Source organism: Heptranchias perlo, chromosome 1 (genome assembly GCF_035084215.1).
Source record: "Heptranchias perlo isolate sHepPer1 chromosome 1, sHepPer1.hap1, whole genome shotgun sequence".
Taxonomy (NCBI): domain Eukaryota; kingdom Metazoa; phylum Chordata; class Chondrichthyes; order Hexanchiformes; family Hexanchidae; genus Heptranchias; species Heptranchias perlo.
In genome coordinates this window covers 192,028,396-192,055,817 of record NC_090325.1, presented here as the reverse complement: position 1 = coordinate 192,055,817, position 27,422 = coordinate 192,028,396, and the positions used below count along the sequence as shown (strand labels likewise).

Genomic DNA, 27,422 nt, shown 5'->3' with positions numbered 1-27,422 from the left:
GAGCAGAAGGTCAAACAGTTTGTCTTGCATCTTTTAGAGAGACAGCAGGTGCCACAGTGCACACAACAGAGGATAGTTAGAGGGACTCGAGCAGGGGGGGAGCAAATAGGAGGTCATCAGAAGAGTAGTGATAGGTGGGGATGATGACCGGGGGAAGATATAGCGCTGTGAGATCGGGGAGAGCGTTGGGAAGAAAAAGAGAAAAAAAAAGGGGAAACGAAGAACAGATAAAGGAGACAGAGAAAACAAGAGGGGAGCTCTGGTCCAATAATACCCACAGGTGGACGCAAAGCTGAAACTGTTTTTTTTTATTCGTTCATGGGATGTGGGCGTCGCTGGCGAGGCCGGCATTTATTGCCCATCCCTAATTGCCCTTGAGAAGGTGGTGGTGAGCCGCCTTCTTGAACCGCTGCAGTCCGTGTGGTGAAGGTTCTCCCACAGTGCTGTTAGGAAGGGAGTTCCAGGATTTTGACCCAGCAACGATGACGGAACGACGATATATTTCCAAGTTGAGATGGTTTGTGACTTGGAGCGGAAAGTGCGAACTTGGAGGTGTTGTTCCCATGTACCTACTGCTCTTGTCCTTCTAGGTGGTAGAGGTCGCAGATTTGGGAGGTGCTGTCGAAGAAGCCTTGGCGAGTTGCTGCAGTGCATCCTGTGGATGGTACACACTGCAGCCACAGTGCGCTGGTGGTGAAGGGAGTGAATGTTTAGGGTGGTAAATGGGGTGCCAATCAAGCGGCTGCTTTGTCCTGGATGGTGTCAAGCTTCTTGAGTGTTGTTGGAGCTACACTCATCCAGGCAAATGGAGAGTATTCCATCACACACCTGACTTATGCCTTGTAGATGGTGGAAAGGCATTGGGGAGTCAGGAGGTGAGTCACTTGCCGCAGAATACCCAGCCTCTGACCTGCTCTTGTAGCCACAGTATTTATATGGCTGGTCAAGTTAAGTTTCTGGTCAATGGTGACCCCCAGGATGTTGATGGTGGGGGATTCGGCGATGGTAATGCCGTTGAATGTCAAGGGGAGGTGGTTAGACTCTCTCTTGTTGGAGATGGTCTTGCCTGGCACTTGTCTGGTGCGAATGTTACTTGCCACTTATCAACCCAAGCCTGGATGTTGTCCAGGTCTTGCTGCATGCGGGCACGGACTACTTCATTATCTGAAGGGTTGTGAATGGAACTGAACACTGTGCAATCATCAGCGAACATCCCCATTTCTGACCTTATGATGGAGGGAAGGTCATTGATGAAGCAGCTGAAGATGGTTGGGCCTAGGACACTGCCCTGAGGAACTCCTGCAGCAATGTTCTGGAGCTGAGATGATTGGCCTCCAACAACCACTACCATCTTCCTTTGTGCTAGGTATGACTCCAGCCACTGGAGAGTTTACCCCCTGATTCCCATTGACTACAATTTTACTAGGGCTCCTTGGTGCCACACTCGGTCAAATGCTGCCTTGATGTCAAGGGCAGTCACTCTCACCTCACCTCTGGAATTCAGCTCTTTTGTCCATGTTTGGACCAAGGCTGTAATGAGGTCTGGAGCCGAGTGGTCCTGGCAGAACCCAAACTGAGCATCGGTGAGCAGGTTATTGGTGAGTAAGTGCCGCATGATAGCACTGTCGACGACACCTTCCATCGCTTTGCTGATGATTGAGAGTAGACTGATGGGGTGGTAATTGGCCGGATTGGATATGTCCTGCTTTTTGTGGACAGGACATACCTGGGCAATTTTCCACATTGTCAGGTAGATGCCAGTGTTGTAGCTGTACTGGAACAGTTTGGCTAGAGGCACGGCTAGTTCTGGAGCACAAGTCTTCCGCACTACAGCTGGACATTTGACTGCACATTTGCTGTAGAATGCTCTGGGAGACTTTGGGGATAGGGAATGAAGAGAGGTGGTTTGAGAATAGGTCAGCAGTCCTGATGATGGAAACTTGGAGCCTTATGGTTGGAATCCAGGTTCTAGCTAGGGCTTGCCTTGTGGTTGCAGAGTATAGCGGCTTGCCTGGTTGCGATCAGGGTCAGGGGCTGGCCGATTGAGACCTGTGCAAGTCATCCCATCTGCAGATTGGGCCTGAAGCACCAAACTGGATGGTGGCTGCAATGGTTCCTTTATCACTCAGTAAGGTTTGAGTTATCAGATCATGGCAAGTAGCCGTTTTAGGAGCCTAGGTCGAATGGCAAGTGAGGTTCTCTCCGGAGCCGCTGCTCCGGGGGGTACTTTGAGGTTGGCCGGTTTTTGGGCACTGTGTAGACATGCAACGTGGCTTGGACAGAACACAGCCTCTGCTCGTGACAAAGTCAAACTATGAACCTTGCCACTCCAAGCAGCGCAAGAAGCAATGAGATCAAGGAGTAGCAGGTCAGTTGGGAAAATGCTGGCTTGGACACACGTACGGGTGGTGTTGGGTATTCTCTGTTGGGACAGGGACAGGTCAAGCAGTAAGCTGCAGCGTGCCTTATTCTTGGAAGAGTTGGAGGAAGGCTGCAAAAGGGAAAGGATGCCCTGGATCCACAACGTAAGTTGAGCAAAGTACAGGAGAAGGCAAGAGCCGAACCCTGGCAAAGGCACAAGGCTTGAACCGGGGACACGTGTGGGGCAGCAGAGAAGAGCGAGGATCCCATGGGGAGCCTCACAGAGCAACAAGACCAACATCTTGAGTGAACAAACTCAAGGGATTCACCCGTGCAAACCCACATTCTGTAACGAAACAGCAGGCCGTAGCTGGAGCTCCAGTGCAGGGTGTCCCCCTCATCATACGCCAAGGTGCAAGTTGCATCGTCAGCCAGGGAATTCCTAAAGAGCTGTTATGAATCATTCAGAGATGAGAGCTCCTGCAATACGTTTATTTTCTCCCCTTTCCTTCTGTCCACAGGAGAGCAATTGGTTGCACTGGAGCAGCCAGGAATTTTTTAAAAATTGAAATTTTAACACAATGTTTTTTATTCGTCAGCCACCCTTGTCGGCCAGGGGCAGCTACGGCAACGACTTCTCCCTCTCCCCCCCGACCCCACTTGGGACCAGCCATTCCGTGGTGCCATAAATGCCCAAAAGGCTGTTGAGGCTGGGGGGGGGGGGTGCCAATTGAAAATTTCAAAACTGAGATTGGTAGTTTTTTTGTTAGGCAAGGTAAGGGTTACAGAACCAAGACGGGTAGATGGAGTTACGGTACAGATCAGCCATGATCTAATTGAATGGCGGAACAGGCCCCAAGGGGCTGAATGGCCCACTCCTGATCCTATGGTGACCCAATTATGATAATTACGCTGACCCTGCCCAATTGGCGGGGTCAGGACACAAGTGGGAGACGAGCGTGATTCCTAGCCCAGTGTAGGTCCTCCATCATTGTGCCAAATAGGCCAGTGCTAAAGGTAAAATACAGCCAATGCTGGGTTAAGCCGATGTTTCTCGCTCCACAGATGCTGCCTGACCTGCTGAGTGTTTCCAGCATTTTCTGTGATAATTTCAGGAAAACCCTTCCTCTGACCATCCTCTCGAGTCCGGCTTCACGCTTGGGAGTGCGGGATCAATAAACGTACTTCTATATTTCTCCATTTTTGCATGTCCCTACCTGTTCTCTACAGTTTCTTCCTTACACCTTTTTATACTGACCGTTTTATTCATCTTAATTTCTCGCTGTCACCAAACCTTCTCTTTAATTTCTCGCACAGATATTCTGAATAGTTCTGTTTAACTCCTCATTTGAAAAACTCATTGTACTGGGCTAGTTATATAAGTTTGCACTCCTGGTGAGGAGCTTCACCTGTTGGGAGCGTTTATCAGCGCATCGGGTGCGTGTGCCGCACGATTTTCCATCCTTTGCAATTAAAGGCTCTAATTCCCAATACGTCTGCTCTCCCGGCTGGTGGAACTCCTCCCCAGGTGTGCAAATTTGTAAAATTTACCGCATCAGTTTTCAAAAAATTGTCCTTTCTGTTTTTCCTATTTTCTATCCTATCTTTTTCCAACTCGTTGCACTGTTAAATTTTAATCTGTCCTGTTGCAACTAAATAATTTATTAATATCTATCATGTTCGTTTGATGCTTTTCATCTCGTTCACTATCTCCTCAGATGCTTTTGCTTGTGTCAGGTTTTTCCTTAGATCCTGTCACTGGAAGCTATGAACATGGCATTGATTTCAATATTGATGTACCTTAAAATGAGATACTCCCAGACTCTCCAGTTTCCTGTTTGCATTGTATTTTTGTGCCAAGTATTCAGGGAGCAGGAAATACTTTTACATTGGAGGACTGCATGAGCGACAACGTATATAGTATTTCTTGCCTTGCAGCTTGCTGGCTATAAAGTCTACCGAAATATGAGGAAAATGCAGTTCACTGCATTGCACTGAACTATCCACATTTTCCAATCCATTTTTAAAAGCTTGGTCCCATACAAATGAAACATTGTTTGGTCAGTGAAGGGAGATTTAATGGTAATTTTCCAGCAATACCATTTACAAATTAATTCTTTCATATTTGTGCCTGCAGCAGTTAAAATAAAGTGAGAAGTGAAATTCTCTTTTTTAAAGCTTAACTCAATTGCTGCATACACAAAATCAAAAGGCAGAATCGGAAAAAAATAACAGGGGAGAAATTACTGCTACAGTCTGTGTATTGTTCCCTAAATGTCAATCTTTCCAAAAGGGGTTGGAATAAATAGAATGTTTTCTTTTAAAAAAGGACAGCTGTTTGTGGTCTACATTAATGACTTGGATATGAATGTAAAAGGTATGATCAGTAAGTTCGCTGATGATACAAAAATTGGTAGGGTGGTAAATAGCGAGGAGGATAGCCTCAATCTGCAGGACGATATAGATGGGTTGGTCAGATGGGCGGAACAGTGGCAAATGGAATTTAACCCGGAAAAGTGCGAGGTGATGCACTTTGGAGGGACTAACAAGGCAAGGGAATACACAATGAATGGGAAGACCCTAGGCAAGACAGAGGGTCAGAGGGATCTTGGTGTGCAAGTTCACAGATCCCTGAAGGCGGCGGAACAGGTAGATAAGGTGGTAAAGAAGGCATATGGGATACTTGCCTTTATTAGCCGAGGCATAGAATATAAGAGCAAGGAGGTTATGATGGAGCTGTATAAAACACTGGTTAGGCCACAGCTGGAATACTGTGTGCAGTTCTGGTCACCGCACTACAGGAAGGATGTGATCGCTTTGGAGAGGGTGCAGAGGAGATTCACCAGGATGTTACCAGGGCTGGAGCGCTTCAGCTATGAAGAGAGACTGGGAAGATTGGGTTTGTTTTCCTTAGAGCAGAGGAGGCTGAGGGGGGACATGATTGAGGTGTACAAAATTATGAGGGGCATAGATAGGATGGATATTAAGGAGCTTTTTCCCTTCATTGAGGGTTCTATAACAAGGGGGCATAGATTCAAGGTAAAAGGTGGGAGGTTTAGAGGGGATTTGAGAAAGAACTTTTTCACCCAGAGGGTGGTTGGAGTCTGGAACTCACTGCCTGAGAGGGTTGTGGAGGCAGGAACCCTCACAACATTCAAGAAGCATTTGGATGAGCACTTGAAATGCCATAGCATACAAGGCTACGGACCAAATGCTGGAATATGGGATTAGGTTAGACTGGGCTTGATGGCCGGCGCGGACACGATGGGCCGAAGGGCCTCTATCCGTGCTGTATAACTCTATGACTCTATGACAGTTTGGTGTTGGAGGCCCTCTGCCCACCAGGAGCCGGATTGAGATTGCCCATTCCGCAATGGACCTCCAACCGCCAGCAGACAAGAGGGAGACTTTCGTCCCATCGGTCTGGACTGGATTTGAACTCAGGCCCCAGAGGCGAAGGGCTAGTGTCTAACCCACTGTGCCAAAATAGAAACCTCTTCGCCAGCAGTGGACACTCATTCAGCTGTGGATACGTTTGACAGATTTTGTAGCCAGTAGGTAAAGCCCACCTCATGTTGAATTTTCCATCACACAGTCATGAACGTGCATTGATGCATTCATGAAACATTCATCCCTTACCTCGGGACTTTTAAAACTCATAAATACATTGATGTTCCCACTCATCAAAGTCAGATTTGATGTTCAACAAATTTTGCAACTGTAAAGCATTCTGTGAATTAAACGGATAGCCATCAATAAGAGTTTTAATACAACGGAGCTAATGGCAGTGCCAACATCATTAAAAAAGAACAGATGATCTGGTCATGGTCACATTGCTGTTTGTGGGACCTTGCTGTGCGCAAATTGGTTGCCGTGTTTTCCAACATTAGAAGAACGATTGCACTTCATTGGCTGGGAAGCGCTTTGAGACGTCCTGAGGTGGTGAAAGGCGCCGTATAAACACACGTTCTTTCTTTCTTTTTACTTAACCGGCAAAAGGATAATTCAGTGACCAGCAAAGTTGAGTGTCTTCCCGGGAGCATCGGCAATGCCAGATACGGCTGGTGAAAGAGCTAAGTTGGGTTCCGCAGCTCGTTGGATACTTCAGCTCGTGAAATAAAAAATTTAGAAAAAGAAATAAAGACTCGCATTTATTTAGCGCCTTTCAAAAATTATGAAAAACTTTTTTTTTGAAACCATATAAACTGAGTAAGTTTGCAAAACGTCACTGCAGGCATAATGGGGGCTATTTTAACCACCCTGCCCCACGAGACTGGGGAACCCAGGTAAAATTGTCTCCGAAAACTTACCGTCCCTGCTCCTGCTCCATTCACGTCTGCTACAGCTTTAACTGGGCCTTTTATTTTAGGTGGCTGAGGTGCCCACCTGTCTTAGGCAGGGGCCTCATTAAGGCATGCAAATCGGGGTCCTATTATGTCGTTAGAACCCCGATGCTATTTTAACCGCTGACTGAGTGGGGTTGCGACTGCCCCGCTCAGTAAGACCCAATGGGGAAGAATAGGCCCTAAAAGGTTAAGCTTTAAAACTTATCTTTGTAAGGCCAGGAGTGCTCCTCCGGATCCCACTAGGAGAGTCGGGACCTCCGTTGCCCTGGGCTTCCCTCCTTCCCACCCCCAGACCCTGCCAAACACCCCTCACCCCACGCCACCCCCCCCACCCCGTGACTTAGTTGAGTGCCGCCCAATCTTTGCCTGTTCCTCCCTTTGCCAACAGCACCAAAAGACAGATTATCCACTCTTTCATCTCGGTGCCTCATTCATCGATATGCTGACAGGGTTAGATGAAGTAGGGCGGGAGGAAGCTCGTGTGAAGCATTAACACCGGCATAGACCAGTTGGGCCGAATGGCCTGTTTCTGTGCTGTAAACTTCTATGTGCGTAATTCTATGCTGCTTTGGGATCTCATCGTACGCATTTGCCTACATACCAATCACTGCATTTCAAAGCAATTCATTGTAGGTGAACTACTTTGGGACGTTTCTGAGAGACAAGTAAAGGTTCTGATATGTAAGCAAGCATTACTTCAACTCTGGAACGGCACTGGCGTCAGGAAGTTTTGTCTTGCAAGGCATAAATTCCTGAGGTAAGTAAAATTGGTTTGCTGGGCGCTCGTCAAAACAGACCTTTTAACGGCACCCCCTATCTTTACAAGGAGCGTTCCCTGTGAAGAGTTTGGACAGCAATGGTCTTCCTATAGATGCTGGCCTGGTGCTATCAGCCATTGTTCTGTTACCATGACCACTCACCTCTTTACTATTGCCCATTCGCTATTTTACCCTGTACGTTGTTTTATAAAGACACCAAGCAGCTAACAGGAGATATCACTGTCTCCAAGAAGCCATTTGAAACACTAGCCTTTCCAGCATTTGTTGTTAAATGCCTCACTTTTATTTGTACAATTTGTTGCACTAATCACGCGGCAGCATGGATCCTGAAGCCCTACAGCTGTTGTTGTGCATCAGCAATTTCTATACATTCCTGTCACCAAACCACCTAGCTGATCTCATTGCCTGACCTAGCCTCTGCACTGATTTGTAACGGGCTGACATCTAACCTTTCTAATAAACTGCAGCAATTCAAAAATAAGTAGCTCCTTTTTTCAACTGATTTAAGGCGCTGGAGTCAGCCTGCAGCTACGCTGGAATTCCTTTTTCCTGCTCCACATTCCTTATAACGTTCCATCAGGCCCACAGCCGTCTAGCAAGCTCCTGAAAGCTGAAGAGCTGGGAGAGAGAGGGAAACCCGAATAAAGGACTTATTTTTAAACCATGAGGCTGCTCCAATGGATGAATTGACACTCTGTGTCACATGCGCCATTGTTTCGTAAACTTTTCCACTTTATAAAGCTGTGGAAACAGAAGTCCTTTGGGCTCCGCAGAAAGGTCAGCTTTTGGGAGCAAAAAAAAAACAGATGCAGCCTGTTTTACTAAAGTCTATATTCCATTTCAGACTGCTCTCTGCGTCTCAAACTGCTCCAAGTGTATTATGGAATGTGTGTACCTTACTCTTGGCTGACATACAAACCCCCTCGCTACAAAATCTAACCATGTTGTGTACTTAAAGGAGCAATTTTGCAGGGCTCCGCTCCCAGCGCGGGACCACAGCTAAGAGGGTTGCCAACCCTCCAGGAATTGAAGATTTATCTTCAGGACGCTTCTGGGGCCAAAACCCCTGGAGAAAAATCATAGGGGCATTAAAAAAAAATCATTTTGTTTCAACACTTTCGTTTATTAGTTATAAAAATGTTGGAGTTGGGAAAAGAAAAGGCTGTTTGACTGACATTCGAGAAATATCCAATCAGGTAAGGAAGAGACTGTTCGCTTTCCGATTGGCCGCAGGAAGGCGGTGCACCGTGAGAATGGACATGTCGGGCGACCAATGGGGGGAGTGTGGGGGTGGGACAATTGGAGGGCGGAGGTCACATGATGAAACATCCAGGATTACATCCAGCCAGAGTTGGCAACTCTACACACTAAACAGGAGCGCATGTTGGAGATGAGGCTATCACACTGTAGGACCAATACTGCAATCCATGCTTCCATTAATCTCGCAAAATTATCCCTTTACTTTTTTGTAATAATTCCTGATTAGTCAGTCTGTGAAGCGTTTTTCATAATTTAAAATATTTGATCTAATGAGTACAAGTGTTTGACTCACACTGAGGAAGGCAGTGTGGGAGTGATTGATTAGGTTACAGACTCGGGCTCCCAACTCAAAAAATCGCAAGTTCCAATCATAGCTTCACCTAAATAAATAAATCTCACGAGCCCTGCCTGAGCATGCAGCAGTCTGAGGCAAACAACCTAGGTAGAATACCGAACCAAACTAAAGGAATGGGCGTTTCAGCAGCAGATGAGCTGAGGCAGGGGCACAGACGAACGATGTTACGATGACGAACACTGGCAAAGACCTGTTGGGCCAAATGGCCTGTTTCTGTGCTGTAAAATTCAATGTAATTCCATTTTGCCCAACAATATGCTTGTTCGCTTTTGCAGCAGGTGCTTCCATGAATTCTGTGGAAACAAATTGGTCATCTAGAATGATCTGCAAACGTCTGCATCCAACTCATTTGAAAAGAAAACGTGCAAAGTCCAAGATAATTTTATGCGTTTATACAGAGCCTGAGCATATGTCTTAGAAAGTGCTTTGCATGCAATGAGTTACTCGGGAGTGCAGAGACAGTTACATATGCAAACACTGCAGCCATTTTGTACACACAAATCCCACAGGCAGCTGTAAGATGATTGACTAGTTAATCTGCGAATTTGGTGGTGTTGGTTAAGGAAGGAAGATTGATCAGAATCCTGGGAGAGCTCCCTGTTCTTTCTTGAATAGTGCCATGGGATCTTTATCTCTTCCAAAGCAAGCAAAGTCAGCACTATTTTGACATTAGCAAACAGCGAATGACTAGAAACTTTGATTACAAATTATAACACTTGGGAAGTGACCAGAACACTAAATAGGACCCACTATATTATCACCACTGTTAAATACGAATGCTTGCACGGGTACACTTAATAACTCAAAGCTCACAAATTGTAATATTCAGCAATAGAAAACAATGCTTATTCTGGACATCAAGGGCTCAATTTTGAAATGGTGGCAGGTTGGCAGCGGGGGGAGGGCGGGGGCAGGGGTGAAGGTGCGCGTGGCAAACCCGCATAAACAAAACTTACTGTTTCCGACGCGATTGCATCGTAATTGATGATGATTAACGTGCTCTCCGGGTTTCGCGCCCGGCAGCCCCTGATTGACAGGCTGGCTGCCGTCAGGAGCTGCAATGTGAGGGGGGGGGGAGAGAAAGAGAGAGAGAGAGAAACGTCATCCGGTGCTGGAATGGAAGATCGGGGGGGGGGGTGGGGAAAAGAGTGGAAGATCAGGGGGGAGAGGGGAAAATCGGGGGGATATCGGGGGGGGGGTGAAGAGGGGGAGATCAGGCAGACATCGGATGGGGTGAAGGGGGGGGAGATCAGAGAGGGAGACATTGGACATCGGAGCAGGGTGGAAAGGTAGGTTGATTTTATGGTTTAACTTCGTGCAATGGTTTTTTATTTAATTTATTTTGTTTCTTTTTGTTGATCCGGCCCTTCACGTTTGGTTTCACCAGGCGTGAATCAGAAGCGGTGGGCAAGCCGCCCAGGTAAATTAAAAATCGTTCCAACTACCTAATATGTCACAAGTGCCTTAAGTGGCTCAACCAGGTACGATTGACTCTTTAACTATCATCCCGCCAGCTTTAATTGCCGGCGGGACTTACAGATTCGGGACGCCCGCCACGCACACAGGTGCATCTGTGGGGAACTCAGAAGTCGGCGGGTTGGATCCGGCTTCCAATCCCAAATGGGATTTCCCCAATTTTCGGAGCCCCGCACCCGCAATTTCCCGGGAAAATCGAGCCCCAAGTATTCTCCCGACTAAAATGATTAAATAGACAGGTATCTCCAAATGTCAATGTCCAACTGAAAGACAGGCATGAGGCACACCCAACACATGATAACAGCTATTAATTATTCATTTATAGTGAAGTGAGGTTAAGCACACCCTTGTGAATAAGGGTGTAACGTAAGTCATATATTCCGAAGAGGTCAATCTTAAACTCACCTGCTCTTTCTATCCTTCGCACCTCAATTAACGCAGACATCCCCTGCCAGAAACCTCTAAAAACAATCTAAAGATCAGGCGGGCTGCAAATAAACCAAGCTAGAATTCTCTGCAGACTCCATCAATTATATTCTCTCAACGAGGTGCAAGATGCTAGCCATTCCTTATTGAGTAGTTTAGTGAAAAGGGGTCTTTCAGGACTCAATGGATAAAACTCTTGTTTTGCTTCTTGATTTTCATGGCAAATGAAGCTCCCTCTCTTGCCAAAGAAAGCACCATTAGAGTTTGTGCAGATTTATTATAATCTCCCTGGACTAGTTCCCAATTCCAAAAATGCCACTAAATACTTGTAAAAATTATTACTATTGTGCTATTTTTATAGTTAAAGTCAATTGTAATAGTCTTACTAAATATAAATGCAATGTGGGTAGCAAGAAGTAATCTACATGATAATTGCAGTCTGCTTCTGTACATATAAAATAAAACAGGGTAATATATATCTAGGAGTGCTGCTTTTTCACAGACGATCAATTCTCCTTCATTTCATTGGGTTTAAACTTTTCCTATTGTATTTCATTGCAATCGTAAAACTTTTTATTTGCAACAAACTCCAATCGAGCACCTCTTGTGACACTCAACAAATTGTTCTCACAGCATACTCTGAAATCTCAGATAGTGATCAAAGGTTTAGACTCGAATAAAGGTCTCCTCCATAGGCCTGCACTGGCAACATCAACAGAGGGGGCTCTGGGGGCTCGGCCCCCCTTTAATGTTGTTTCAGAGCATGTGATGCCACCCATTCCTCACCACATTATGACCTTTCCTTTTCCAATGCGTCAAACCAGTTTCCACGTCAGTACTTTTGACCAGATGGAAGCAATCCACAAACATTAATGGCACTGGAGAAGGTGCAAAAAAAAGATTTACAAGGATGATACCAGAAGTGAGAGGTTACACGTATCAGGAAAGATTGAACAGGCTGGGGGTCTTTTCTTTGAGGGCTGAGGAGTGACCTGATAGAGGTCTTCAACATTTAAAGGGATTCGATAGGATAGGCATAGAGAAGTTATTTCCACTTGTGGGAGAGTCCAAAACTAGGGGGTCATAAATATAAGATAGTCACTAATAAATCCAATAGGGAATTCAGGAGAAACTTCTTTACCCAGAGAGTGGTTAGAATGTGGAACTCGCTACCACATGGAGTGGTTGAGGCGAATAGCAGAGATGCCTTTAAGGGGAAGATAGATAAGTACACGAGGGAGAAAGGAATAGAAGGATATACTGATAGGGTGAGATGAAGTAGGGTGGCAGGAAGCTTGTGTGGGCATGAACACCGGCATAGAGCAGTTGAGCCGAATGGACTGTTTCTGTGCTGTAAATTCCACATAATTCTATATATAATCATAAAGTTCAGTGGCAATTCTAACAAAACACTTGATAGCGCTGAGCAATTGCTGTTATTAAACACTGGCACTGCCAACACCCCCTCCCTCCGCCATCTGCGTAAGTCACACAGTGGTTAGAGAGGTGGGAATGTGGGCCTCTGGCGGGAACCCTAACTTAGAGGGACTAAATATTATTGAACTATTGGTGACTAAACTATATTTATTTATCATTTTGTTCTCTTTCACACGTCCTGGATTGTCACCCTCCCAAGTTGTACAACCCAGGATCAAAGGAGACTGCTTTGCTTGAACTCACGGTTGAGACTAGAATGATTCTACTGGGGTAGAAATTGGACTGCGCCAAAAAGTGGAGAAGGCCCCAGAACGGAGAGGCCCAAGCACCGTCCTAAATTGTTCCTCGGGCCTCATCTTCATCATTCCAGGGTGTTGGCGGCTCCAATTGGGTGCCCTGATTCAGCTTACCGGTCTGGGCCTAATCAAGTTTGGCCAGTGCCAAATCCCACAGGTAAGTCTGAGGGGAGGGCTGAAGGGAATTGGGAGGTGGGGGGGGGGGTCATAGGCCCTACTCTCTGGAATTCCCTCTCTAAAAACCTCCACCTCACCACCTCCCTCTCCTCCTTAAAACCCGTGTCTTTTAATCAAGTTTTTTGGCCATCTCTCCTAATCTCCTCCTCTTTGGCCCTGTGTCCATTTTTTCCTCACGCCTCTGTGACGCAGCTTGGGATGTTTTTCTACATTAAAGGCGCTGTGTGAATTCAAGTTGTTATTGTTGAGAGTATAATGCAATGACAGCTGTCTCGTTGTCATGAGGTCATTCTTCCCTTATCTTCTACCACAGGCAGAGTTTGAGAGATACTGAATCTAGCCTTAATTTCGCTATAAAAGAGCACACATAGGTCGATCTCCATTGTTTCAAAAGATTCAAGAGAACAGAATTTATAAGCAACAAGCTGGTTACTATTGGGTGGCTGAACGTTTTAAAGAATGTTCTTGTGATTCCAGCACAAGTTGAGTTCAAGTTGTCCGTAGGCCTCCAAATAGTGCTGTTACAGCAGGGAGACAATATCTGGAATAGTCAGAAACTTAATTCCAATGAACTATTTGTCTTGGAAGTGGCCCATTAGGAGCTCCAGTTGCCTCAACCTATAGCACAACTCACACAGTACAGCAGCCCGTTCAATCGAAGGTACTGGGATCTAAGTTTGGGTACTCCCTAACAACGCATCACCTGGACAGTCCAAACCAGGGAATTCCTGCCCTCTGGAGCGACAAATGCAGTACGACTCCCTGATCCATTGACAATGGGTATGAGGACTCTGGCTGCGTTGCATCGGTAAGGTCTATCTGCTCTGTGCTGGTTTGTTCATTTTCCGTATAGGCTTGGCCAAAGTTTTTTTTTGCATAACTCCCAATGAGCCTGAAGTGCTAATAACTTGACAAATGTGTGCTTGCAGTCTCAAGGCACATTTCCTCCTCCCTCTTTGATAACAAAAAAATTTAGGCCCAAGGCATTCTGATTAAGAAGTCATGAAAGGACTGTACAATACATTGGTATCCAGTCCAGGATAAATGGATGCGGTCCTCATTGATCTGAAGTGCTCCACAGGACCATATGTGGGAGTTGCACAAATTGGGTGCCAACATTTCAAGAATTTATTTCACGGTCAACGGAACACCAATCATGCCTGTCAGAAACACTATCCGACAGCAGATACAAATGTGAAGCCTTGGATTAGGTGCAAGACACGTTTTCTTGGGGGGGATGGGGAAAATAAAAAATCAGCTCAATAAAAGCAGGGAATACTATGGGTTAGCTATCTTAGAATCATAGAACGATACAGCACAGAAGGACGCTATTCGGCCCATCGTGCCTGTGCCGGCTCTTTGAAAGAGCTGTCCAATTAGTCCCTCTCCCCTGTTCTTTCCCCATAGCCCTGCAATTTTCTCCCCTTCAAGTATTTATCCAATTCCCTTTTAAAAGTAATTATTGAATCTGCTTCCACCGCCCTTTCAGGCAGTGCATTCCAGATCGTAACAACTCGCTGCGTAAACATTTTTTTTCTTAATGTCGCCTCTCGTTCTTTTGCCGATCTCCTTAAATCTGTGTCCTCTGGTTACCGACTCTTCTGCCACTGGTAACAGTTTCTCCTTATTTCCTCTATCAAAACCCTTCATGATTTTGAACACCTCTATCAAATCTCCCCTTAATCTTCTCCACTCTAAGGAAAACAACCCCAGAGCTTCTCTAGTCTCTCCACGTAACTGGAGTCTTTCATCTCTGATATCATTCTAGTAAATCTCCTCTGCACCCTCTCTAAGGACTTGACATCATTCCTAAAGTGCGGTGCCTAGAATTGGCCACAATGCTGCAGCTGGGGCCTACGAAGCAAATAAATGTTTTCTCTAGCATCGTGAGTCAATACAGGTAGAACTTTGTGTAATAGCGCACAGACAAATGGTATGTAAACTGAAGCAGACTTAAAGGATCAGGCAAATTTGGACTATCTACGAAGCCAACACGGGTACTTGCAACTTGGCAGAGTCGGTACAGGACAAAGGGCATAGTGTCATAGTGCAAAGGGTAATATTATGCGAAGTGAAGCAGTCTTAAAGGGGCAGGCACATTTTTCCCATCCTTCATAACGGCATCTGGCAGCATGGGGTCATGAGCCAGGGTATGAGAGCAGATTGAATTTAACAAGAAAATCCTGCTTAGGGTAGCCCTGCACCATGGCAGGGATGGGACGTGGGTTTAATCCTGCACACCATTGAGCTCCTGATCTTAGTCGCGTCACCCTGTGGCCAAGCACTTTCCCACAGGGGCCAAGGAAAATCAGAAAGACAGTCCTCCTGGGGCCACACTTTATTTATTTTATTGTCTCTTGGCATTTAGCTAGAAGGCAACTGTGAGTCCTGACAGCAGATGCCCTTCAGTTACAGCTAATGCAGGAGCCAGGAACACCAAGGAACAAAGGAACAGGAGTAGGCCATTCAGCCCGAGTCTGTTCCGCCATTCAATTAGATCATGGCTGATCTGTATCTTAACTCCATCTACCTGCCTTGGTTCCATAACCCTTAATACCCTTACCTAACAAAAATCTATCAATCTCAGTTTAGTAATTTTCAACTGACCCCCAGCCTCAACAGCTTTTTGGGGTGGAGTGTTCCAGATTTCCACTACCCTTTGTGTGAAGAAATACTTCCTGACATCACCCCTGAACGGCCTAGCTCTAATTTTAAGCTTATGCCGCCTTGTTCTGGACTCTCCCCACCAGAGGAAATGGTTTCTCTCTATCGACCCCATCAATTCCTTTAATCATCTTAAACACCTCGATTAGATCACCCCTTAATCTTCTACACTCAAGGGAATATCAGCTAGTCTATGCAACCTGTCCTCATAATTTAATCCTTTTAGCCCCGGTATCATCCTGGTGAATCTGCGCTACACTCCCTCCAAGGCCAATATCTATCCTGAGGTGTGGTGCACAGAACTGAATGCAGTACTCCAGATGGGGTTTGACCAGAGCTTTATATAACTGTAACATAACTTCCAGCTGTTTGTAAGAGAAGAGGAGAGAAAATACAAGACTTTTGACCACAAAAAGAAAATAATCTTAGTATTATTAGCAATGAAATTCATCAGTTCCAGCGGCTATTCTAAACATATTTATGCATGAGCTAATTACAACTGAGCAAATTGTTTCTAATAAGAGTTATATTGCAGGTCAGAGCAGCATATTGTTTCGTATAATGCACAGGCCATGTCTATCAATCAGGATTTGGGACACTGTGCAAGAACAGTTGCCCCGTGTTGCTAGTGATACATATTTTAACCTACGAAACAGAAACAGAAGATGCTGGAAATGCACAGCAAGTCTCTCAGCATCTGAAAAAGTTAATGTTTTGGGTGCAAGCCTTCATCGGGGCACCACTTTGATGAAGGATTTACATCCGAAACGTTAACCTGTCTTTCTATCTTTACAGAGGCTGACCGACCTGCTGCGTAGTTCCAGCATTTTCTGTTTTTAAGTCGGGTTTTTGACAACTGTAGTCTTTGTTTTAATTTGTGTTTTAAGATCTTAATGTTTTTTCAAAAATAAAACCCCTCAGGCAGCTTGCTGCACTGGTTGTCCGTTCCTGATGACTGAAACTATTTTCTCTTGGCCAGTGAACACAGCAGTGGAGTTATGACTTTTCTCCAGTCAGCAGCAGAGCAGGTGGGCCGTAAACCTGCGTCTGCCCACCCACAGGCCTGTTAAACATGATTCTGACGCTATGCCACTTGGTGCTGCTTAGCTAAGGCATGAGTAAATTATCACAGAATCCCTTTGAAAGTCAAAGTTCAATACACAGAATTGGACAAAGAATCAAGAATTCAATTCCAAAACTCTGTTGCCCGTATCCTAACTCGCACCAAGTCCCATTCACCCATCACCCCTGTGCTCGCTGACCTACGTTGTCTTCTGGTCCGGCAACACCTCGATTTTAAAATTCTCATCCTTGTTTTCAAATCCCTCCATGGCCGGGCCCCTCCCTATCTCTGTAACCCTGAGATCTCTGCGCTCCTCCAATTCTGGCCTCTTGCGCATCTCCGATTTTCATCGCTCCACCATTGGTGGCCGTGTCTTTAGCTGCCTAGGCCCTAATTCTGGAATTCCCTCCCTACACCTCTCCACCTCTTTCTCCTCCATTAAGACACTCCTTAAAACCTACTTCTTTGACCCAGCTTTTGGTCACCTGTCCTAATATTTCCTTATGTGGCTTGGTGTCAAATTTTGTTTGATAATCGCTCCTGTGAAGTGACTTGGGTTACTACATTAAAGACGCTACATAAATGCAAGTTGTTGTTGTAGACGTAACATTTGGTGTGATTGAAGATAGGTAACAAATGAGTATATTCTCACCTTTAAAGATCAGCTAGTAATACAGCGTGAAGCAGGCATTAATAAATGATTAATGGCATGGGATATAGCGTACTAGGTCATTACAGATCACTAGCGTGCATTGGAGTGGGAAAAAAAAACTTGGGTTTATAATCAAAACATTTTAGCCTTAAACGGAAACTCCCTATTTTTTTTTTAAAAATGAATGGGACCAAAAATCTGTATATAGATTAAACTTGTTCTTTAAAAGAACTTGCTGTTGTCTGGCATTTTCCTTTACTCGGTGTTTGGCTTTGTGACTTCGTGTTATTTCTCATTTGATTTCAAATTACGCCACGAGAAACGCAGTGCAAGGGTTTGTGGGAAAATCATCTTTAACATCGCAGTTTTTAAGCGCGGTGTCACATTCAATTTGCTTTTCCATAAATTAAAGACTGTATAATTAGGAACAATTGTTCCATTATAAATGGTTTTATTGTGTTCATAACAGCATCGGAGCCAAAACCTATGGGGGAAGTACGAATGTATTGACACCACAAATATGCATTTGGAATACTGTACATATGGACTGAATTTAGGATTTGTATGAAGTACTTCGAATAGTACTTGCAGTGCAATAAATATCACAGACAGCTTTTTGGAAACACACAAGTGGAAACTTTTTTTTGTCATTAAGTTACAATAGATTACCTTGTCTTATCTGAAGAAAAACATTATGCAATACTTTATAGATGTTAACTAAGTCGCTTAAACTAAACATTAAACCCTTCTGTCTACATACAGTGCCAAATGTTTTTGACTGATGCTGTTTTCACACTACCAGTCAGAGCTGTACACTACGTACTCTGCTATATACTATAGTCAAGTGTCAACTTGGTTCAGTGGTAGCACTCTCGCCTCTGCAGTAGGGGGTCTTGGGTTCGAGCCCCACTCCAGAGACTTGAGCACATAATCTAGACTGACATTTCAGTTCGGTACTGAGGAAGTCCTGCATCTTGGTGCCTCCATCTTTCAGCTGAGATGTTAATCTGAAGCTTGATCCATCTATTCAGGTGGATGCAAATGATCCCATGGCTATGTTCAGTGAACAGCAGGGGAGTCCTTCTAATGCCCTGGCCAACATTTATCCCTCAGCCAACACCATCAAAACAGATTAACTGGGCATTTATCTCATTGGTGTCGGTGGGACCTTGTTGTGCACAAATTAGTTGTTATGTTTTGCCTACATAACAACAGTGGCTACACTTTCCAAATAATTCATTGGCTGTGAAGCGCTTTGGGATATCCTGAGGACATGAAAGATGCTATATAAATGCAAATTCTTTCTTACGTCACTGATCAATCTTGGCGTGCAGTTAGGCGTCAATAAATAATTATAACTCGTTCATCAGATTTAAAGAACACAAACGTAGAGAAGTGATCCTGGAATCTGGTGCTCCCAGCGAGAAGCAAAACTGGGCAAATTGCAGGTGCGCATCCTGTGACTTCCTGGCCAATGCCTACGCCAGATCCTTTAAGAGTAGTAACATTGCTATAGAGCTATTTATTTACAGGTAGACATCCATAAAAGGATAGAAAACAATTGGACAGTTCACACAAAAACTGTTTGCACCACAAAAGACACAAAGAACGTTTAAAAATATAATACGTTATTGCGGTCAATTTTTTTCCTTGATAGTTCATGCTCCAATTAACAAGGAGAAAGGCAACCTGGTAAAACAATTAAAACTATGGACCTTCCTCTACAATGTATACCGAGCGCAACTTTTGCCAAAATCTTTGAAAAAATTGAAATGCTGATTATTTTTTCGTTAAATATTTGATAAACCAGAGACACAATAGCACGGTGATATAATATTGTACCTTTATTTTTTGCATTTATTCCTATTCATTGCCATCAATCACTGCTTTCAATTAAGGCAAAATAGAATCATACAGCACAGAAGGAGGCCATTCAACCCATCGTGCCTGTGCCAGCTCTTTGAAAGAGCTATCCTTCAACAAAATGTTGCTTAACAAAACGTCGCAAAATCTAGATGAATAAAAATGTAAAGTACTTCCTGTTTGGTACATTTATGAATAGGGTTGCCAACCCTCCAGGATTGCCCTGGAGTCTCCAGGAATTAAAGACTAATCTCCAGGACACTGCTGCGAGCAAAATCCAGGAGCAAAATCATAGGGGGCAATAAAAAAAACTGTTTTTAAAAAAAAATTATTTTAACACTTTTGTCTACTAGTTCTAAAAATATTGGACATGGGAAAAAATGACTGACAGTCAAGAATCATCCAATTGGTAATGAATAGTCTATTCACTTTCCATTTGCTGCGGGAAGGCTGTACTCAGCGAGGATGGACATGTCGGGCGAGCAACGGTGGGAGTGTGGGGCGGGGCAGTCGGAGGCAGGAAGTCATGTGATAAAACCTCCAGGAATATGTCCAACCAGAGTTGGCAGCCCTATCTAGGCAGCACTCTTGAGTGAAAAGTGTGTAAAGCAGATTATGGTTCTCTCAAGGTGCTAACAGAGGGAATTGAGAAAATAAAAGTGAGCTTCGCAGGTTGTTGTAATGATGGAGCACTTTGGAGCTTCGTAATGCGCGCTGTGGAGCACTCTGATGGGGGTTCACCCTTAAATTCATCATTTACCAATCTTTTGAACTCTGCAATGTCGTCAAGGGAGGCATCAGGCCGAAGCCAGGCATTGCCTTGCAGGGAAGGAAAATAATTTAAAGCAAAATAATAAAAGAGCGAGGGCAGGAGTGTCTCTGGAATGTGCATGTGTATCTCCTAGCGGCTGCCTCAAAGAGGTCCATGGGCAGGGGTCAGGGAGCAGGTCAACGGCTTGGACTCCTGGGAGATGGCTCATTGCAGAAGAATGTTAAAGAGGGGAAGGATAAGAGTGTAAAATGGGGGGGGGGGGGGAGCAAAGTAAGTAAAATATAAAGGGGAGCTTCAAAGATACTTTAACCAGGATTCGATTTGGCATCACAGAATGGTTACAGCACGGAAGGAGGCCATTCGGCCCATCGAGTCCGTGCCGGCTCTCTGCAAGCGCAATCCATCCGGTCCCACTCCCCCGCCCTTTCTCCAGAGCCCTGCAAATTTTTTCACTTCAAGTGCTTATCCAATCCCCTTTTGAAAGCCACGATTGAATCTGCCTCCACCAATCGGTATCTCTATAGAATGACAGAAATTTCTAGGCAGCTAACCACCAGTTTCTTTTTTTTTCCTAAATTCGAACTGATCGGGATTGGAGTGAATTCAGGCGCTCTAGAATAAACCTGAGACGGCCAAATTAGGATCACCAGGCTACAAGATCATTTTGCCAAAATTGCGAGTTAGCAGAGGACCTAAGTTGCTGTGAGTTGCCAGCATTGGTTCACAGGTGGCAAAGCACAGCAATAACTCAGGAGCACTTAAGTTGCACAAAAGGGGTTATGAATGCATTTGCTCACAAGCAACAGAAAACTTCTTAAAGCACTGACAAGGTGCTATATAGTTCACGGGTGTTGTTAAATTGCGTGGATATTATCATTCTGGAACAGTGCTTGCTAAGTGATTCTCAAGAATATTGTTCATCTCGACACAGGAATTCTGTTTTATACAAATCGATTGGGACAAACATAAGCATTGCATAAGACCAAACTTGTATGCTAGGATCTACTGACCAAATAGCAATAACAAACTACAGGGTGATATTATCACATGAAGGAGAGTGAAACTTCTAAAACAGAGTTGCGTATTTTCCAGTAAAGCCTTCTCTTCCTGTCAGCCGACACCGTTATACCCTTGGTTTGGTGTTGTGATAAAGTACAATTTCCCTTCACGTGATGCAGAATCACATGGAATAACTCCTCGACTAAAGTAGGGGCAGTAATGGCAGGCATGCTGACTCTGACAGTGAAACTCTAATGGGAAATTCATGAAAATGAAACAATATTTAAGAACTGGCTTAGATGATCAGGAAAATCTATGAAAAGGCAAACTGAGCGGTTTTTTTTATAGCGGGCAGCCAGTCCGCCACATACGTTTTACACCTAGGTAGTAAGTCAAAAAATCTACCCCCATGACTTTATTCCAAACCCTTATGCATGTTACAGCCTTGTAAAAGCCATCATTTACTCTGTACTTCGTACTTGCCATTTCAACTACATGACAAGCCATATCCATGGCCTGAATTCACCCTTTAACATCGTTACTTCCAACAGCGGTGTAGCTTTAACTCAACCAACACATCGTACCTCCCACAATCTTAAACAAGAGACTCTCTTGCTGACAATGATCTCTGCTTCAAGTACTGATTTCTGCTTCGTGTTCTAACAACAGAAGTAGCCTTTACTCCAAAAATAAAGGAGCTATTTACTTCAGGAAAGCAGCTGTAATATCCAGCTGCTAACAGGAGAACCAAAACTGGGTTTTTTCTTTTCACAGCGCTGAAGCGCACTTGAGCTCTCAGCAACCTGCCCAGATGTTTTTTTGTCGAGTTTAACCCCATTTACTTACGATGCAGGTTTCACGTTTGTGGTGCAGTTACTGCAGACTCACAGTAAACGGCCAAGTATCGGTGTTGTGGAGCAATTCACTCCAGCTGGGTTTTCAAACTGATAACTCCCACTGCTTGTCCTTGTCTGAGGCATTCACGTAGGAGAGTTGAAGCAGGCTGCTTTGGACGCCCGATGTGAACCTCCTGCTATATTATCATAAGAAAATAATGTATAGTTGCTCCCACACCAACTCACTAAACAGTACACTCAGATCAGATATAAAAGTGCCTGCTGTTAATCTGTATAAACCTTGAATAGCAAATGCTGATTTACATAAACAGTACTTGTTCTTAAAGGAGTAGTCTTTTTATAATAAGAGCAATTACAACAGTGACTACTGCACTTCAAAAGTACTTCATTGGCTGTAAAGCGCTTTGGGATGTCCTGAGGTCATGAGAGGCGCTATATAAATGCAAGTCTTTCTTTCTTTTAGTAGATCTAATTATACGTTAATACGTAATAGAAAACATTATGGCCACAGCAGCCTAGCATGCCAGTATATCAACACACTGCGCTATGCAGTGACAAGACTCGAGTTCATCCCTGGGACTCCCGACACAATGTGTACCAAGAGTGTCATCCAGATGCTCCGATAATGAATTATACTTGCATCCAGAGAGCACCTAAATTACATAAAGACATCTCAAAACATTTCACATGCTGAAATCACTTCTGAGGTGCAGTCGCAGTTTTTTTTTATTCGTTCATGAGATTTGGGGGTCGCTGGCGAGGCCGGCATTTATTGCCCATCCCTAATTGCCCTTGAGAAGGTGGTGGTGAGCCGCCTTCTTGAACCGCTGCAGTCCGTGTGGTGAAGGTTCTCCCACAGTGCTGTTAGGAAGGGAGTTCCAGGATTTTGACCCTGCGACGATGAAGGAACGGTGATATATTTCCAAGTTGGGATGGTGTGTGACTTGGAGGGGAACGTGCAGGTGGTGTTGTTCCCATGTACCTGCTGCTCTTGTCCTTCTAGGTGGTAGAGGTCGCGGGTTTGGGAGGTGCTGTCGAAGAAGCCTTGGCTGCAGTGCATCCTGTGGATGGTACACACATCATCAGCGAACATCCCCATTTCTGACCTTATGATGAAGGGAAGGTCATTGATGAAGCAGCTGAAGATGGTTGGGCCTAGGATACTGCCCTGAGGAACTCCTGCAGCAATGTGCTGGGGTTGAGATGATTGGCCTCCAACAACCACTACCATCTTCCTTTGTGCTAGGTATGACTCCAGCCACTGGAGACTTTTCCCCCTGATTCCCATTGACTTCAATTTTACTAGGGCTCCTTGGTGCCACACTCGGTCAAATGCTGCCTGATGTCAAGGGCAGTCACTCTCACCTCACCTCTGGAATTCAGCTCTTTTGTCCATGTTTGGACCAAGGCCGTAATGAGGTCTAGAGTCGAGTTGTCCTGGCGGAACCCAAACTGAGCATCGGTGAGCAGGTTATTGGTGAGTAAGTGCCGCTTGATAGTACTGTCGACGACACCTTCCATCACTTTGCTGATGATTGAGAGTAGGCTAATGGGGCGGTAATTGGCCGGATTGGATTTGTCCTGCTTTTTGTTGACAGGACATATCTGGGCAATTTTCCACATTGTCGGGTAGATGCCAGTGTTGTAGATGTACTGGAACAGCTTGGCTAGAGGTGCAGCTAGTTCTGGAGCACAAGTCTTCAGTACTATAGCCGGGATGTTGTCGGGGCCCATAGCCTTTGCTGTATCCAGTGCACTCAGCCGTTTCTTGATGTCACGTGGAGTGAAGCGAATTGGCTGAAGAGTTGTTACGTTAGTAAATGTGGCAGCCATTCTATCTTAGCAACGTCCCAGAAAGTTGTCACTAAGAGAGTGAACGATAAACGTTTGGAGGAATTCTTTACACAGTGTTGTTGGGAGCATGGGATACTTTGCCACAGGAAGAAGTGGAGACAGAGACCACACTGCATCTGTCAAGGGAAGAGTAGGTTAACGTTTGAAGCAGATGAAGATATTGTGGGACTACGAGGAGAGTGGGGTCAGCAGGATTGGTTTCAGGTTGCTCTAGCAAAGAGCCAGAACAATGGGCTGAAAGGCCTTCTTCTGTGCTATCAACTTCTTTGGTTCTATGGTTTGTAACAGGTGCTTCAGGGATACCGGCAATGACAATTTTGCTTTACCTTGTTATGGCTCTGTCGCTCATATGGCTTCTAGGAACATAGGAACATAGGAACAGGAGTAGGCCATTCAGCCCCTCATGCCTGCTCCGCCATTTGATAAGATCATGGCTGATCTGTGATCTAGAGCTCCATATACCTGCCTTTGGCCCATATCCCTTAATACCTTTGGTTGCCAAAAAGCTATCTATCTCACATTTAAATTTAGCAATTGAGCTAGTATCAATTGCCGTTTGCGGAAGAGAGTTTGAAACTTCTACCACCCTTTGTGTGTAGAAATGTTTTCTAATCTCACTCCTGAAAGTCTAATTTTTAGACTTTGCCCCCTAGTCCTAGAATCCCCAACCAGCGGAAATAGTTTCTCTCTATCCACCTTATCCGTTCCCCTTAATATCTTATAAACTTCGATCAGATCACCCCTTAACCTTCTAAACTCTAGAGAATACAATCCCAATTTGTGTAATCTCTCCTCGTAACTTAATCCTTGAAGTCCGGGCGTCATTCTAGTAAACCTACGCTGCACTCCCTCCAAAGCCAATATGTCCTTCCGAAGGTGCGGTGCCCAGAACTGCTCACAGTACTCCAGGTGCGGTCTAATCAGGGTTTTGTACAGCTGCAGCATAACTTCTGCCCCCTTGTACTCCAGTCCTCTAGATATAAAGGCCAGCATTCCATCAGCCTTATGATTATTTTCTGCACCTGTTCATGACACTTCAATGATCGATGTACCTGAACCCCTAAGTCCCTTTGGGCATCCACTGTTTTTAACTTTTTACCATTTAGAAAGTACCCTGTTCTATCCTTTTTTGATCCAAAGTGCTGGCCCTCTTGTTGTCAATGCATTAATGGGGCCGTTCTGGTCAAAAAACTGTACCTGCTTTAAGGGCAGCCAGCAGCCCTTCCATTGCTGCCGGCGCCTGACATTACGACCCCTGGCCCTCTTGGTGCTGCCAGCACTTCAAGCACTAAGCAAGAGCTGACCTTATCTTATCCTGCGATGCCATCTCGCGCAGTAATGCTCCACTGTGTCAAGTTCATGCAGCCGCACTTTTTCCTACAACTTTGCCACCACTGCTTCAAGCAGAGCTTGGTCACCAATGCGGACACTTTGGTGGGGGGTAGATTTTGACTTTGTGCGATCGTGTAAAACAGGCGACAGAGAATCGGCAGCCACTTTTACGTCTCACTGACTTCAGCGGAAATGAAAATGCGGGAGAGATGTAAAACGGGCTGTCAATTCGCTATCGCCCGTTCTACGCTATCGCACAAAGTCAAAATTACCCCACCCCCACTTTGCTTGTTTCATGGCTTACTAACATTTCAGCCTTTGCAGCCAGTGAAATAAAGAGGTCTGAAGGAGGGTGTACAATTTATTGCAATCAGGCCTCAGCAAAAATAGGACTCGCTCATAGTCAACACAGCAAGACATTGGACGGCAGTGATTATGGACATCCCAGTGTGTTGTGGAGGCTAGCTGACAGCTGATTAAAGCAATCAAATGCTCCACTGTTCAAGGTTCGTTATTCCAGCATAAAACACCACAGAAATATGGGTTAATAGATTGTTGCCAATGCTATGAATCATTAATCGGGCAGGTCTGATGACTTTATAAACTGTTTAAGACGAAGTGAGTTAGATTTACAGCCTTTAACCCACTGCCAGCAATTTGTTATTCTTTGCAAAATTCTTCTTAAAATTTCTTCTCCCCCACTCGGAAGGCGGAGGGTCCTCGCCAGCTCTCAGTTCCACAATCCCAGTTGCCCTCCAGCACCTTGGCCCAAGTGGCCCTGATCGAAGTGCGATCCTTTAGTGAGGGTCAGCAAGCTATTTAATCACAGAGGACCCCGACCTGGCCCTCACCCAATATGCACACAAATGGTTTGTTGGTCAGCATTAGGATTAGAAGCCCTGGCTGATTTCCCCCCCCCACCCCCCCTCCCTAACCCAGTGGCGTTGAGGTCAACCGAAAGTGCCCCAATCACCACTCTGGGAACTTATTGGGGCTAATTTTGACTTTGTGCAACGGTGGAAAACGGGTGATAGTGAATCGGCCACCTATTTTACATCTCTCCCCGATTTTTATTGATATTGAAGTTATGAGAGATATCAGGCGGCCTGCTGATTCGTTATTTCCCATTTTACATTATCACGCAAAGTCAAAATGACCCCCATTGGTTCTACTCACTGAATAAACTTGCTGTTTCAATTGAGGAGCATTTATAACAGTATAGAAATATTACTTAAAAACATATTTTTCTTGCAATTTTATACTGCGGAGAGGTACCGAGATAACATTAACCATATGGTGTGATTAATACTGTAGTGATATACAAAGATTTTTTTTAATATCTGGGAAATAAATTGTACTTGCCAAAAAAGGTAACTGATGTGCAAGATGTCTCCCCTACTTTCCAGCTGATTTTTTTTTAAAAGACCCATCAGTTACTCAGCTCCGCAGAGTGTGGGAAATTTGATTCTAATGCACACTGACATGATGAGAGGGATACTAGAAGCTTAAGAGAGGGTTGCAGAAACAGGAGCTTGAGAGAGAGGAGCAGAAAGACTGGAGTCTGAGTGAGGGGAGCAGAAAGACTGGAGTCTGAGTGAGGGGAGCAGAAAGACTGGAGTCTGAGTGAGGGGAGCAGAAAGATTGGAGCCTGGCAGTGAGTTTAAGGCAGTAATTTAATCTTAGGTTTCTGCTCACAGACATGAATCACTAGAGCTATATCTTTGTGGTTTATGGTATCATCAGGACCACTCAATTGAATTACTGCCTTGTAACCCATTGCCAGCCCTCGACTTTCATTACCATGATAGCACATGGATGAATACAATTTCTCATTCTTGTGTTCAAATCCCTCCATGGCTTCGCCCCTCCCTATCTCTGTGACCTCCTCCAGCCCTTCGAGATCTCTGCGCTCCTCCAATTCTGGCCTCTTGTGCATCCCCCCTATTTTTTTCGTTCCACCATTGGCGGCCGTGCCTTCAGCTGCCTGGGCCCTAAGCTCTGGAATTCCCTCCCTAAACCTCTGCGCCTCTCCGCCTCTCTCTCCTCCTTTAAGACGCTCCTTAAAACCTACCTCTTTGACCAAGCTTTTGGTCACCTGTCCTAATATCTCCTTATGTGGCTCGGTGTCAAATTTTGTCTGATTATCGCTCCTAAGAAGCGCCTTGGGATGTTTTTACCACATTAAAGGTGCTATATAAATGCAAGTTATTGTTGTTTGTTGGGATGAATTTGAGCTTGCGGAGCAACATTTGAAAGAAGTCTTGTATAGTGAAGAGTATTTTCAGGTCCTCGTTTACTTCAAATTGTATTTTTTCACTGGCAATGGAGGCAGATTGTTTCTACACTGACGACGCAAACAACTTGCATGTTAATACAAAAAGCAAAATACTGCGGATGCTGGAACTCTGAAACAAGAACAGAAAATGCTGGAAAAACTCAGCAGGTCAGACAGC

The 27,422-nt window shown here is 44.9% G+C and overlaps 1 protein-coding gene across 1 annotated transcript in view; it reads right to left on the bottom strand.

The window, feature by feature from the left end:
• The window catches only part of bmpr1ba (bone morphogenetic protein receptor, type IBa), a 127,690-nt gene extending 105,789 nt beyond the window's left edge, over positions 1–21,901 (bottom strand). Inside the window, exon 1 of the mRNA XM_067994490.1 lies at positions 21,773–21,901. The gene's annotated coding sequence lies outside the window, so the exon portion shown is untranslated. The remainder of the gene's footprint in view (positions 1–21,772) is intronic.
• Between the last annotated feature and the right edge of the window lie 5,521 nt (positions 21,902–27,422).